Source organism: Plectropomus leopardus, chromosome 4 (genome assembly GCF_026936395.1).
Source record: "Plectropomus leopardus strain MGB_pleo_1.0 chromosome 4, ASM2693639v1, whole genome shotgun sequence".
Classification (NCBI taxonomy): domain Eukaryota; kingdom Metazoa; phylum Chordata; class Actinopteri; order Perciformes; family Serranidae; genus Plectropomus; species Plectropomus leopardus.
In genome coordinates, this window is record NC_142179.1 from 6435989 (window position 1) to 6449861 (window position 13873).

The 13873-nt window shown below is 39.5% G+C and overlaps 1 protein-coding gene across 1 annotated transcript in view; it reads right to left on the reverse strand.

The window, feature by feature from the left end:
- hs3st1l2 (heparan sulfate (glucosamine) 3-O-sulfotransferase 1-like 2) overlaps positions 1-13371 on the reverse strand; it is a 35046-nt gene extending 21675 nt beyond the window's left edge. Inside the window, exon 1 of the mRNA XM_042488642.2 lies at positions 13112-13371. The gene's annotated coding sequence lies outside the window, so the exon portion shown is untranslated. The remainder of the gene's footprint in view (positions 1-13111) is intronic.
- Positions 13372-13873: the final 502 nt, after the last annotated feature.

Genomic DNA, 13873 nt, shown 5'->3' on the forward strand with positions numbered 1-13873 from the left:
CACCTCATGTTGCCTGTGTCGAAAAGTTGCACATGAACACACTGCTACGACTACAACTGACAGCGAACCAGCATGTATATGTTTTGCGCTTGCGTGAGAGGAAATAACTCTCCATACCAGCAGCTGTCATTCAAAAAGTGAAATCAGAAGACCGTCTTAACATTAGTTAGTCTGTTAGCACTTAAACAACACAATCCAATGTTGAAATAACACAACATATTGACGCCAGTAAACAAAAGCAAAAACCATAAGGAAATCTTTCTGCTAAAGAGCTCTGTGCCTAAAGAAAAGGAATCTGACCGGACATAAGTTTCTTTAAATCTCACTTCCTCTTGATTTTAGCTGTTTTTTTCTTTTTTTACTTTGCTCACTTCTGTTTCTCTTCTAGTGCACTGAGGCTAAACTACCAATCAGAATGATTTAATTTATCGACAGGATTTCGTCCGTCTCTAGCACCATCCCATTCTCATTCTCATGTCGTCGATACCGGTGCTTTTACAGTGATTTCAGCGTAACATTCCAACGCCAAAGGCGACTTTTCATGGCTGTTTGATACGGCTGGACCGCACCATTTGCGGTGTTACTATACGCTACAGCCAGACGGCAACTGGTGCTTCAGCGTGATACGTAGATGGTTGGTGTGGAGAGTGTAGACTAACGAAACCTGTCGCATCTGCATGATACACACCTGGATGGCGTCAAGTTGAAACGCTGCCAGTAATGATGTAATATACGTAAGAGCACAAAGTCCCTATAAGGCAGGAGGGAGGCGCAGTGGAACAAAACCCAGACTTTCATGCAGGAGTTGATTTGATTTCTGTCTGAATGTGATGATTTTTTCTGCACCTTGCCATGTGCCTCCTTACCCTAATCCTTACCATCTCGGGAATCTGTTTTTTGCATCCTCAAATCTTCTGTTTTAAACGCAGACACCTGCAGCTTAAAAGCAAGAGCTATGTGGTTGAGACGCTCAAGTTCTCCCGAGCGCCTGTTTTTTGTTATAATAATGCAACTGGTTTGACAGATATTGTGACTGAAATGTAGTGGTAATGGTACTTATTCAAATTTTACTGAGAAAAAAACCTATAAAAAAGTATTATCTGATTTTTTTTACTGTGTTTTATACTAAACAAGCATTTATTCTAGGTCTGGAATATGATTTGTAGGCTGAAGCACCTTTTTTTAAATTAGGATTATTATTTTTTGGCTTGCTTGTGACTTGTACATGTGTGACTTACTCCCATCTCTGATAGTTTGACATACACTTGCGTATTTTTCAAATTACGCCATTAAAGTCTGTTCAAAAGGAAGAAAATCAGCAAATAAGAGGAGGAAAGCTCCTTTTTGTTTCTGTGGATCATTACGAGATGGTTGAGCTTTCGAACCTAACGATGTGCTTAAACTCGGTTTGCAAAGTTTGACTTGCATTCACTTCACATTCTTTAAACTGACAGCTTTAACTCTTGCAGAAAGTGTATCTGTGCGTCAAACAGGAAGACCATAATGGACAGAGGTCCTGCAGTGGCTCCAATTAGGCGAAAGTCTTACTCAGAGGCACAGGCGTAGGTGCAAATGCATGCACATGTATTCACAAGCACAAACACATTGCGATGTAGACTAACAAATTATACTCTAATGACTGCATCTGCTCTGTGGCTTCTTGCACAGAGCTCCACTGGTGGTGCATCCTTTCTTTCTCTCTTTCTTTCTGTCTCTCTTTGAGCTCAGTATCCCACTGACTCTCCAGACTGGCTTGCTCAACCCCTCAGTGCACACATGAATGACACACTGACACACACACACACTGATGCACTAACTGGTTCCCCCACATACACAGAAACGTGTACGTGCACTGTCGCTTTTTTTTTCTCGCATTCACACACACACATGGACATGAGGTGCGCAGCAGGGGGCGGTTTTGATTGACCAAACACTTTATGACTCTTAAATGGCTTTATTGCCTTCGTACTTAACCCCCACACACCACCTCCTTCCTCCCTGTCACACCACAACACACACACACGGTCCTCAGGCCGTCTCTGCGACTGGGAATTAATGAGAGCCATCACTAACCTCACACACACATACATGTTACCACCCAGCTTACGATTTGAGCTCCCTCCTTCTGTCTGGAATCCATCAAGGTCACCCCACAAATCTAAAGCGCTCCTCCTCCCTCTGGGGTCTTTCTGTCAGCCCTCCGTGACCTCACTTTGATTTTTATCCTCCAAAATTTTGGGAGCGGGCCAGGATTCGTGTCTAATGACTTTGTTACTGTACAGAGCAGGTCGATATGCGAGATTGGGTTGATTGATTTTAATTGACAGAACAGCAGGGCGTTGGAGGTGCAGACTCTCAGTAGGATGGGACAATGATTCGACAGATATGAGAGTCTGAAGGCTGCTACTCATTCCCAAATTTGACCTCTGATGTGGCCACAATGACGGGAAAAGAGAGATTTTGTCTTTCAGTTATACTATGTGTGCACCACAACCACATGCAGACTTAAGGGGATGTGCACTTGTCCTTATTTCTGTTAGAACCGAAAATTTCAGTGTGCTGTTCTGCATCTCCGTCAATAGTGTGAGCTGCAAAGAGGTTAACTTCTGGGGAACAGCACAGGTTTTTAACCGATGTGAAAGAACAAAAAAATAGCGCTTTACTTCTGTTATTCAAGCTGCAACTCCACCTTTGACCACAATATGGGTTGCAATGGCAGAATGGCTCTGTACGCATTTTCACATATTGACACTTTCTGCTCTGCTGCAGTGGCCGCTCTGAAGTTCGACCTTTTGATTTTCTGGTGAAGTTAAGTCGAACTAAGAGTTGGTGAGTTGGTTTAAGTTTTAGCAGCAAATTGCAGCCAGAGAATACCAAAAAAAAAAAAAAAAAAACGATCAGTAAACAGAGTCTTACATTGTAAAATCCAAACCAACTGCCTTGAAAAATGTAAGTAAATGTAGCTATTAATCTTGACTATGTTTACTTTATATCAAATTGTTAATTTAACTTAAAAATTTGTTATATTTTGGTTATTTTGTGAAGTTGTTGCAATTTGAAAATGACAAGTCATTAAATCAATCTTTCTTAGTTTGAGCAACTTCTGTATGTGCTATTCAGGATATTCTGCTATTAGGTATTCTGCTGTTTGCAAACTAATCAATCATATTTGTATTTTCTTAAACATGTTAAAATAAAACAAAACTCTTAAATCTCTTAACTTCATCACTGGTTATATCCTCTTTATCATGATCAAGTTAAGTCAGACTTGGTTTTCTCAAATTGCTAACATTTTAAAAAGTAATTTTTAAGCTTCAACAACTCCACAATATTAAATATATTCAGTGAAGTTTCAAGTAAACTTTATACTTAGATACAAAGTAAACATAAATTAAGATTTAAATTAATATTTTATTTTACTTTTCAAGGCTTTTTTGTTTGTTTCCAAGAATAATTTAGGCCAAGATCAACTTCAGATTTTACAGTGTGAACTCCTGTGATATTATGACCTATGTTACAAAATATTTCCTGCCACACATCAATCATGCACACAGATTCACGCTTCACATCATAAAGTTGGCAAACGTTTCTGCTCCTGTGACTACTCTCTAAAAACAAACATTGTACAATATTATCTCAGTATCAATATTCCACTCAGGTGGTGATGTTCTCCTCCACAGCGAGTGGGAAGATCATCCTTCAGCCTGAAAACGTTGGCTCGAGCCCAGCGTGCTTACAGAAAATCTGCTGTTGTGGCCTGCAGCGAGACACTGAAACTCACTCCGTCACTGACCTCTGAGCTCTGAGCGCAGGAGCGCGAGCGAGAGGAAAATTCCCTCCGGGGATCAGTGCGGTATCATGTAATTAACACATTGTGTAGGCAAACAATCCATTAAACCTGACAATCTGCAGTAAACTCCTGACCGAAAGTGTCGACGTGTTGGCAGTGATGTTCAGTTTGGGGTCTTTTTTGTCTTTTAACCACTTTCTCAAATTGCCAGTTCAGGGAGAAAAACAGAGGAATCAGTACATTTTCTCAAGCACTGGACTTGCGCACACATTTAGGGCACTTGTATGTGAGTATTTCCCTTTTATGTAGCTTTATACTTCTGTTTCACTACATTTTGAAGTAGATTTTGTACTCCTTTGCTTTGCTGCATTTGTCTGGCAGCTTTAGTTACTTTTCAGATCATTTTTTTCTTAAACTTTGTCCAGTGAAAACCATGTCTCTCTCTTGTTTTTGATAAACTGAAGGACAAAGTGTTCATTTGTGTGTTGACATTATCCTCCTACTTCTAAGCCAAATTAAATTTTTAACAATCATTTTGCATCAGCTAGAAAATGCATTGTCACAGGGCTCTTTTTTTTTTTTTTTTAGAAATATGTGGTTCTCAGAGGACAGTGACACTACAAATCTAGGATTTAGGCTTTGGGATTCCTAGATATCTTAAAAGGCATTGGATTAACTCAAAATAAGACCCTAACTGGTATTGAAATGCTTGCAAATTTCCAAACTTAAGGACGAATACCTTATGTCTTAAATCAATCTTTCAAAAGTCCTAAAAAGCTCAGATATGGAGAGTATGATTTCATTAATATTTTTTACTGACTTTGCGCTGTAAAAGCTTAAAATATTTACTAACATCATAAGCAAACTGACATAACTAACAGTACTGTTAGTAATATACGTGTTAAATGGAGCAAGTTTTTTAAACTCAGCACGATGGAAATTAATATGGTGAAATCCCGTACAGAAACACTAAATAGTCAAGAAAGCCCGTCAAACGTCGAGTATTTCCAAAAAACAAAAGTCACCTAATGTTTTATGTTACATATTAAACATTTGAGCAAAGCTGTTCCCGACCCTAATTAACTGATATCTATTCATGTTTTTTATTATTTTTTTAACTTCAGTTTTGGTTATTGTAAAATTAGTGTTACATTTTATTCAGAAAAGCGTGTAGAAAATCCTTAAATCTTACGAACTTGCCATAAGCTGCACTCCGTGTGATGGTTTTATTGTATATGATGCATTGCTGCAGATTAAACTACAACTTGAAACATCTACAGTGTTAAAATGCGACATACACATGAATGCAGCAGTAATACTAATAAAAAAAACATCAGATATGATAAAATAAACATTGACAGACAGTATTTTATTGTACAATGAGTACTGAGTAAGTAAGGTTTTGAATGCTGGACTTTCACTTGTAGTGGAGTATTTTTCCAGTTTGATATTAGTACTTTTACATCAGTAAAGGATGCAATTACTTCTTTAACCACTGCTGTTGAATATCAAACACTCCACAAACTGACTGCAGCTTCCATATTCTCATGCTGATTACGTGTTAAATGTGCGAAAGACAGATTTTCAGCAGAGTGCTTCTCTAAGCGTTGGGTTCAGGTTTAAGACACGATCTTTTCGTTCTCCCTGGTGTTTGGCTGTCAGGTTTGTGCCTGCAGGTCTTGGCGAGAAACAGGATGGGAGCATAATAACACAAATTGTAATTGTGTCGTAGTGCTGGCTCCCTCCATCTGCCATCCACCAGGAGTTCTTGTCACCTCAGAGCTGCTGAGGTGTGTCGGCCTCAATGGTGTACGTGTGTGTGTGTGTGTGTGTGTGTGTGTGTGTGTGTGTGTGTGTGTGTGTGTGTGTGTGTGTGTGTGTGTGTGTGTGTGTGTGTGTGTGTGTGTGTGTGTGTGTGTGTGTGTGTGTGTTTTTCCCTGCTAAGCCAGAGTCACTGTGAACCTTCACCCTGACATTGCGGGCGGCTGCCAGGCTGATGAACTCCTGCCCCAAGGTTTTACAAACACAGTTAACACTGACCTCCTGAGTGCATGGCCTCCCTCCAGCTCTTTAAGCACCACTACATCCTTAAATAAGACTGCCATTGAAGAACAAACCTTTTAGCAGACTTTCAGGCAGCATGTGTTTCAGTTCAGGAAGTGTACTGTGAAAATCAACCTGCAGAAGACTAAAACTCACTTTAGAAACTAAAAAACTGAGAAGGGAGAAGGTAGATTTATTGGTCATTTTTTAAACCAAGACATTATTGGCAGCATTTCAACCTGAGAGTAGCGGTGTATCGTGTGGACACACAAGCTCCGACCAGTCGCGTTGCCAACTGATGCCACCCATCTGCATATCACGCTGCCATGCAAGGTGCCATAATGACCGTGTAACTCCACAACCAGTTTTGTCCAGCTGTGCTCTCAGTTGCCCGGCAGAATATCATCAGGCTGTAAAAAGAGGCTTTTGGCGTTGGGGTGTTATGCTGAAATCACTGTGAAAGGGGAGGTTTTTGATGACTTCAGAGTCAGAACAGGCTTTAAAAGTGAGCGTGTTGCTCACAGTGATAGGTTACAGATTTTGAGCAAATTTCAAGTCTCTTTAAGTTGATTGCTCTGTCAAATCACACTGTCAGCAGTAATGTGAATTATATGAAGTTAACCAACTAAAAACACACAAAACAACTTAAATTGAATGGAAACGTATCAAACCTGCATACAAAGGTAACGTATTGAAATATTTCAGTTATGCAAGCTAAAAAAAGTCGATATGTCTACATCTTAATAAACAAAAGTCCATCTAAAGCTACCTCACAATAATCTGTTAATAATATAACATAAGATCATCTTTCAATCCACCGTTACAAAAAATAACCCCCCTCCCCTGCTGATGATGTGACTCTCTCTTTCATGCTTGCACTAATATCCGCGAGAGTAGCTATTAAATGAAATCTCACTTTTGAACGAAACTGTTCAGTAACGGATGAAGCTGGAAAATTCTGCACGTCATTGAAACTCTGAAAGCACCCAACTGAAAAAGCGACGCTTAAAAGTTCTGATTGTCGGAAGTCATCTGAATATGACTGTCTTGTAAGTGTATTGCTGAGTTTGTGTGTGTGAGACCTTAATGGGCTCATTGGCTGCCCTGTTAGACCTGAGGACCGTTTGAACGATCACACGAACCGTCTGCAGCTCCTTTTTATGTCGTCTTATAGGAATTTGGACATTGTGCGTGAAAAAGCATGAGAGTGACTAACAAATAAAGGCACACGCATGTCGCCAGTTTGCCAGATTTTGTGATTTTGAGAGCATGTTTGAGAGTAAGGACTATGTGTGTGTGTGTGTGTGTGTGTGTGTGTGTGTGTGTGTGTCCTGCTTCAGTGCGCTTCACAGGACGTATGCACTCTGCTCATAAATAAAGGCCATGCATTATTCAGGGCTGCTCCTCCAGCTAATGCCCCTTAATGTGCCCAAACAGCCATAATGTACTTTGCTACCAAGGTGGCAGAGACCCTCTCTCTCTCTCTCACACACACACACACACACACATGCACACACACGTCAAACCTCCACCCCTGGATTTGACACGATGTCTTTGTCAGTGTCGCTCTCAGGCTCTTATCTCCCTCTCAAATCGTCCCCATGTTCCTAATTTTCCCCCCAAAATCCATTTTGCTTTTGATCCAAATTGCTCCTGCTCACGCTGTCTCGCCATATTTCCATCGAACTTTGCTCGATATGTCCCTAATTCTCCATTGTCACTGTCTCCATCTCCCTCTCCTCCCTATACATCTCCCCGCTGTCTCTTTCTCGTTGTTCTTTTTTTATTAGCAGAAAATGTATCTGCGTACTGTTCTGAAAAAATCTACCATCCTTCCCTCCTCCGTGGCCCCGGGGTGCCAGCTTTCCGCAGATTTAGGCTTGTGTCTAAACACGGATTTGTGGCTGTGAAGCTCCGGCAGCGAAGCTTCCTTAGTGCGTAATCTTAATCAGTTTTTTGTGGAAATTAAAGTGATTAAATTCGGAGGTAAACAGGAAACAGTTTGGAGCAAAGGAAGCCATGAAAACCATAAACTCAGTTTAAGGTGAAATGTTTATCGCTGCTGTTTTGCTTGTCTGCATTATATCAACAGTGTTTTATGTTCTAATCACTTTGTAATTGATTCACTTGTTTACCGACTGTGGTTGTAATTGCTTTTGCGGTGTGTGATCCTCCTTTGTTTTGGGCTTTGTGGAGCACTTTAAGTCCTCTGAAGTGTAATATAACTCAAGTTCACAATGTGTATGTGTTAGAAGAAATGATGAGGCATTGTGTGATTTTTTTTTTTCTCAGGAAACACTGCTCTCTTGAATATCTTTCATTTTCATTTTTTGGCACATACAGAGCTGAAAACACATAAGTTGACCCCTGTTGGTGTCACAGTGTGCTTTTGTGCATTTTAAACAACAGAAAAAAAGTTTTTTCCTTCGTTAGTGCCACTTTAATGTCTGTAGCTTATCCCAACCAAGTTAATCAGTATTTTTATGTGGAAAATAAATTCAGTAACTACTTGTATAAAGGAGTTGCTTGTCCTGATGAGCACAGAGAATTATCTCCTGACTCTGCAGTTCCCCTCGGCTCTCCGAAGCTTTATGGCATCTGTAGCTCATTGGTTTGGATTTCCAGTCCACAAATTTACTGTTTTAGTTCACGCTCACCTCTCTCACACCGTTTTATTTAACCGGTTTCATTCCTGCACCAAATTTTGAAGAATTTAGAGCATTTATACCAAAATTAATTTGGTTCAGAACCAAGAGCGTTGGTTCTCAGCTTGAACCAAATAATAGCAGACTTTTCTCGAGGTTCAAACCGTGGCGACATCAGTGGATGCTTCATATTCCAGGTTGGAAAGAGAAGATGGAGAAGGCAACAATGGCAAAATAAAGAGTGTGCAGTCGACTCATAAACAGTTCTGTTTGTTTTGGGGTAAAAATTAAAAATTTGTAATAAGGAAGGATTCGCGGATGCTTTCCTGTTATATTATTAACAGATTAGTGTGAGATAGCTTTACATTTACTTTTTGTTTATTAAGATGTACAAATATCAACATTTTTCTAACTTGCACTTCTGAAATATTTCAGCAAGTTACCGTTGCATGCAGATCCTAAAGGTTTTTTGTCAGTGTTAGTTGTTTTGTGTGGTTTTTAGTTGATTAACTGCAAATAATTCACATCAGAATGCAGTATTTTAAGTATTTGATGCTCAAAATTGTAGAGTGGAGGAATCCCACCCCCCTCATTTTTTAAGTCTCCCTCAAATATTGAAATCAAACCTACATGCTCTTACCAATGTGTTAATTAGCAACATTTTCACACTTTTTAATGGAAAATACGCTCTGCATAATCTGTTCTTTAAACGCATATTTGCAGTTTTAAATGAGTTGTATATAAACATCATTTCTGCTCATACAAACATTATTAAGCATTTCCATCAGTACGGAAATCCAACTGTCCAGAAAATGTTAGATGATCTATGATGACTGTGGAATATCTAGTTTTTTGTTTATTTACACCTTTGATGTTAAGTGCTCGATTATATTATTCTCTTTGTTTTTTAAGTGCAGCACTATGACGAAATTTGTCTTGGCTTTTCCATAAGATTTTGGGTTTCTGTGAGTCTGAGTTTTAAAGTTACTTATGTCGTCCGGTTGCTGCTCATGTTAACTATTCAGTTCTTCTTCTACTTATTTAGTAAGTAATTTGAAACACATGACTGCCTGAATCTGGTTCTTTTTTTTTTTTTTTTAGAAAGTCATGTTTTTCTGTGTTACAGTATCACAGACTGAGCATTTATTCAGGCGATTACTGAGTATCAGTTATTCATCTCTGTTTACAAGATGTGCAACAACTTGGTGTAACATTAACCTCTCACATGACGCTGATGGCTCACAGTTTGTTTTTGAGACACACAAAACACGCCCCCCTAATTCAGCACACACATACAGCAGACAATGACTCCATTCATCCTTTTACTCTCTCCGTCTCCTCTCTCTCTCTGTCCTCTGCTCACATCAGCTCATTGTAAACAAAGTGAAGGTCAAAAACACAAAACGCACCATGTCTGTCCCTTCACAGCCTCCTGACCTGAATCTGCTTTGCCTGTTTGGTCTTTTGAACAGTCTGTTTGAATCCTTCAGACGCTCCAGTGTTGGTATTGTTTTCGTCATGGTACAGACTCACTTAACCAATTAGTCATGTGGGAGTGTCATGATAAGTGGCGCTGGCGGCGAGTTACTGCCTCGGTTTAGCCGTCATATGTTCACAGTTCACACATGTAGATACGATAGACAATACAGCAATAGACATTACTTTCTATGACATAATTTGAAGGACGACGCAAAATCAAACACAAGAAAATGTCAAGGACAACACAAGACTCTGTCTTTGCAACACGTCTTCTAAATGAAACTAGGAAAAACATTGTTTGTCCTCTAGAACTTAAGATTTGTTGAATTGACGCCGTTTTCATTAGGATCACATTATTTACCTGCGCCTTCCAAAACCAGTACAAATTACTGTTTTATAATGTGATGACGCCAAAGTTAAAATTAAGTTAGATTTGGGCTTAAACGTGACTCGGTTAAGGGTATACTGTTCACAAATTATCAGCTCATTCCCAACTCGTCAAATGCCATCACTTAGTCAGTGGTTTTGGTGTCAGACAGTATTGCATAAAGGCATCTTTTGCGGCGATATGATACGTGACCAGGGTGCGTCAGTTTGCGCTGCCAAGATAAGAAGTATAAAAGCTGAAAGTCCAACTGACGAGGCAGGTTAGTTGGACTTTCAGCACAGGACTTTCACTCCAGGAGACAACAGCTGTTAAGTACTATGTGAAACCAAGTGAACTTTGACTCATTTTAAGGTACATTATCACCATGTTTCTTTTCCTGAATATAACCTACGTAACTTTACGTTAAGTACAAAACTAATAACGAACAAACTAGTAATTTGTTACATATTGTACGAACCACTGTGAGCGGGTCATAAATGATGATTGAGAGCGATTACTTTTGTATGAGTCTATGCAACATTTTCTCACTCTGAATTTGTCAACTGGTGCTGCTCTGTCAGGACCTTCCACGTCAACCTGTGATGTTTTTGGTATCCTTGTGCGTCACCTGTTTAAGCTCTAGTAAGCCGTTAAAATTACGCAATAAATGCACATGTTGGGATGAAGCAGCACGATCCGCCCATGCATGTTGTATTTTGACGCGCCCACTCGTCTGGCTGTGCGCCAGCGTATGATAACAACGCTGTTGGTTCTGTCCAACCGCTTTATCACCTGACGTGTCCGTGCACATTGCATGTTTATGCAGAAGGTGGTTTTTAGCATCATACTCGTACGTTGAAAGCACTGACTTTTTTATTTTTTTTGAATTTTAGGATAATCCTGTGTAGTTTATACCTTTTAAGATTGAAACCCAAATCCTGGTTTGCATTTATATGAGTACTTGGTTAGGGTTAGAAGGTACTTTTTGTCATGGTTATAATAATATCATGGCAGTTGTGGTCAAGATTAAAAGAAACCAATGTTGACTATTGGCAGGAAACAGGAACCAAACTGCAGTCTCTCGTGTTAAAGTCTGACGTTTTGTTGACCGACCAGCTAGAGCTTCCTCCTCTCTGTGGACTTTGTCTCTGCAATAACGTCATCGAAACTTTGCCACAATCACTACAGTCATTACAGGGCTTTGTAACTCATATGAACCGATGTGTCTGATTGAAATTCAAAGATTTAAATCAAGGGTAAAGATGCACAAATCCAAGTGACTATTCAAAATCATACTGCCAATAAACCAATACCAAAATTATCATCAATAAAGGAAATATAAGTCATATAAACTTTACTAAAGAAATCACATAAACTATTTTAAGTGTAAGCTTCACTCTTATACATGCCAAACTTTTACTGTCTTTATAAAACAGTGGTTTTATAATAACAATATGAATTTTATTTATATAGCACTTCTCTTAGCAAGCTTCCCACGTGCTTTTAAGATCAACAGCAGATTAAAACAGAACAGCAATAAAAAATAAATTAAAAAACAGCGGTATAAAGTGCAAACAACACAGTGGTCATAAAATATATCAACACTGGGCATGCCATATTAACGTATTCTGATTCCTGGTATCATCAAATGTATAAAAAAAAAAACAAAAAACAAAAAAAAAACCAACTGCGTGCATTAGTGTTCAACCTCGACCAGTGAACGACAGCTCTTGTGTGATGGGCACGAGTCCCCACAACTGCAGAAAAGTGATGTTTAAGATACTCAAGTTAAATTTCAGAACTTCCTCCTGAAGAGTTTTCTTTTGGTTTCACTCGTATCTCGCTTTTAAATCCAGCACATGTTTGAATGCAGGATTCCTGTGGGTCCATAAAAAGTCTGAAAAGACTTTGAATTCATTTAACTTAGATTTAAGGCCTTGATTGATGTTTCAGATGTCTTAAATCAATCTTTCAAAAGTCTTAAAAATGCTAAGATATGGAGAGCAGAATTTTATGAAATGTTTTCTTTTCTGACATTGCGCTGTAAGTTCTTAAAAAACAATTTGTGAGATCAATTTTTTTAAATAGGGAAGTGCAATTCAACAAAAATTTAACAAAGATTTCGTGGTATGTCTGACAGGGGAACAAGATTTATGAGGCTTGGTGTATTTTAAGCAGAAAGTTTTTCAAACTCAGAGGACCACATGTAAAGTGAGAAACACACAGTTGCAAAGACCAAATTGTCCCAAACATTTAGTAACTGATGTTGGCTCATAATTAAAAAAAAAATCTTTATCTAGTTCTTGTAAACTGGTCTTAAATTTTATACCGAATTGCATCCTGAAGAGTCTTGAATCTAACTTCCTTTGAGCTGGTGGAGCCCTGTGAATGCACACACACGGAAACAAACCTTGATAACTTCATCTGCACAGATAAAAACCTCACATTTCCCTTCGTGTCAGCATTTGTGGCTTAAAAGCACCACAAGCAACTCAACTCTCACACGAACAAACAAGCCCCCGAAAGCATGATTTCATGAACTTGCGACACAGAGAGAAGAGAGGGCAAAAACTTCCAGGAATGAGGTAAACTCTGCTCACTGACACTGCACACACACACTCAACCTGCACAGCATGAGCTGGGACGTTACACTGTGTTTTTTACTCCATGCAAATGTTGCACTTAATATTGGCTGCAATGCAAAGAGTGAGGTGGTTTTTCAGATTCAGCTATCATGATCAAGATAAGCAGTGAGTGAATGAAAGACATTTAAAAAAGAGCTCTTACCTGGTTAATTTTCTCCCAAAATGTATCTTTACTTTCTCTTCTTTTGCTTCTTGTTTCTCTTTGCTGGTCTCTTTCTCTCCTTTTTTCTTCCTTCCTCTCGTCAGTTTTGCTTCAGCTCCCCGGGCGTCGCTGAGGAGGTGTGTGTCGAGTGTCTGAGCGCGTGTGAGAGTGTGTGTGTGTGTGAGCAGGCTGGTGAGAGAGCGACTCTGCTTTGTGCTGCCGACCTCGGTGAGCGTGTTGTTGCAACTGACTGAGTGACTGGGAGGAGAGGGAGGGAGTGTGTGTGAGTGAGTGTGTGTGTGTGAGAGAGAGAGATTAGTTCACACACAAACACATCTCTGCCTCAGGGAAACACCCCACTCCTTCTCCTCCTTCTTCCCCCCTTTTTTCCTCCTTCTTGTCTTTTTTATTTCTCTCACATCAGCTCTTGTGTTTCATCTGATCACCTTGAAGGACTCACGGAGCGAAAACATTTTCACTCCCCCTCATTCTCTGCTCCCATTTGACACCAGTCAATACTCCTGCCTGATTCTGGGTTTTTAACCCCGTCTTTTGTTGTCTTTCCTCCTCGTGTTCATTCAGTTTTGCTGTTGCGACTCCCCCGATCATAAATAAGTCAGAGAGCTGGCACAAAACAGCACAAATATCTCTGATGGGCTTCTCTCTCTGTGAGCTGTTGCTTTTTGTTTGACTCCATATCAGTGAAAAAATGTAATCTTTTTTGCACTTTCCATGTTTTTCCTGCCTTTGATTCTACAAAGA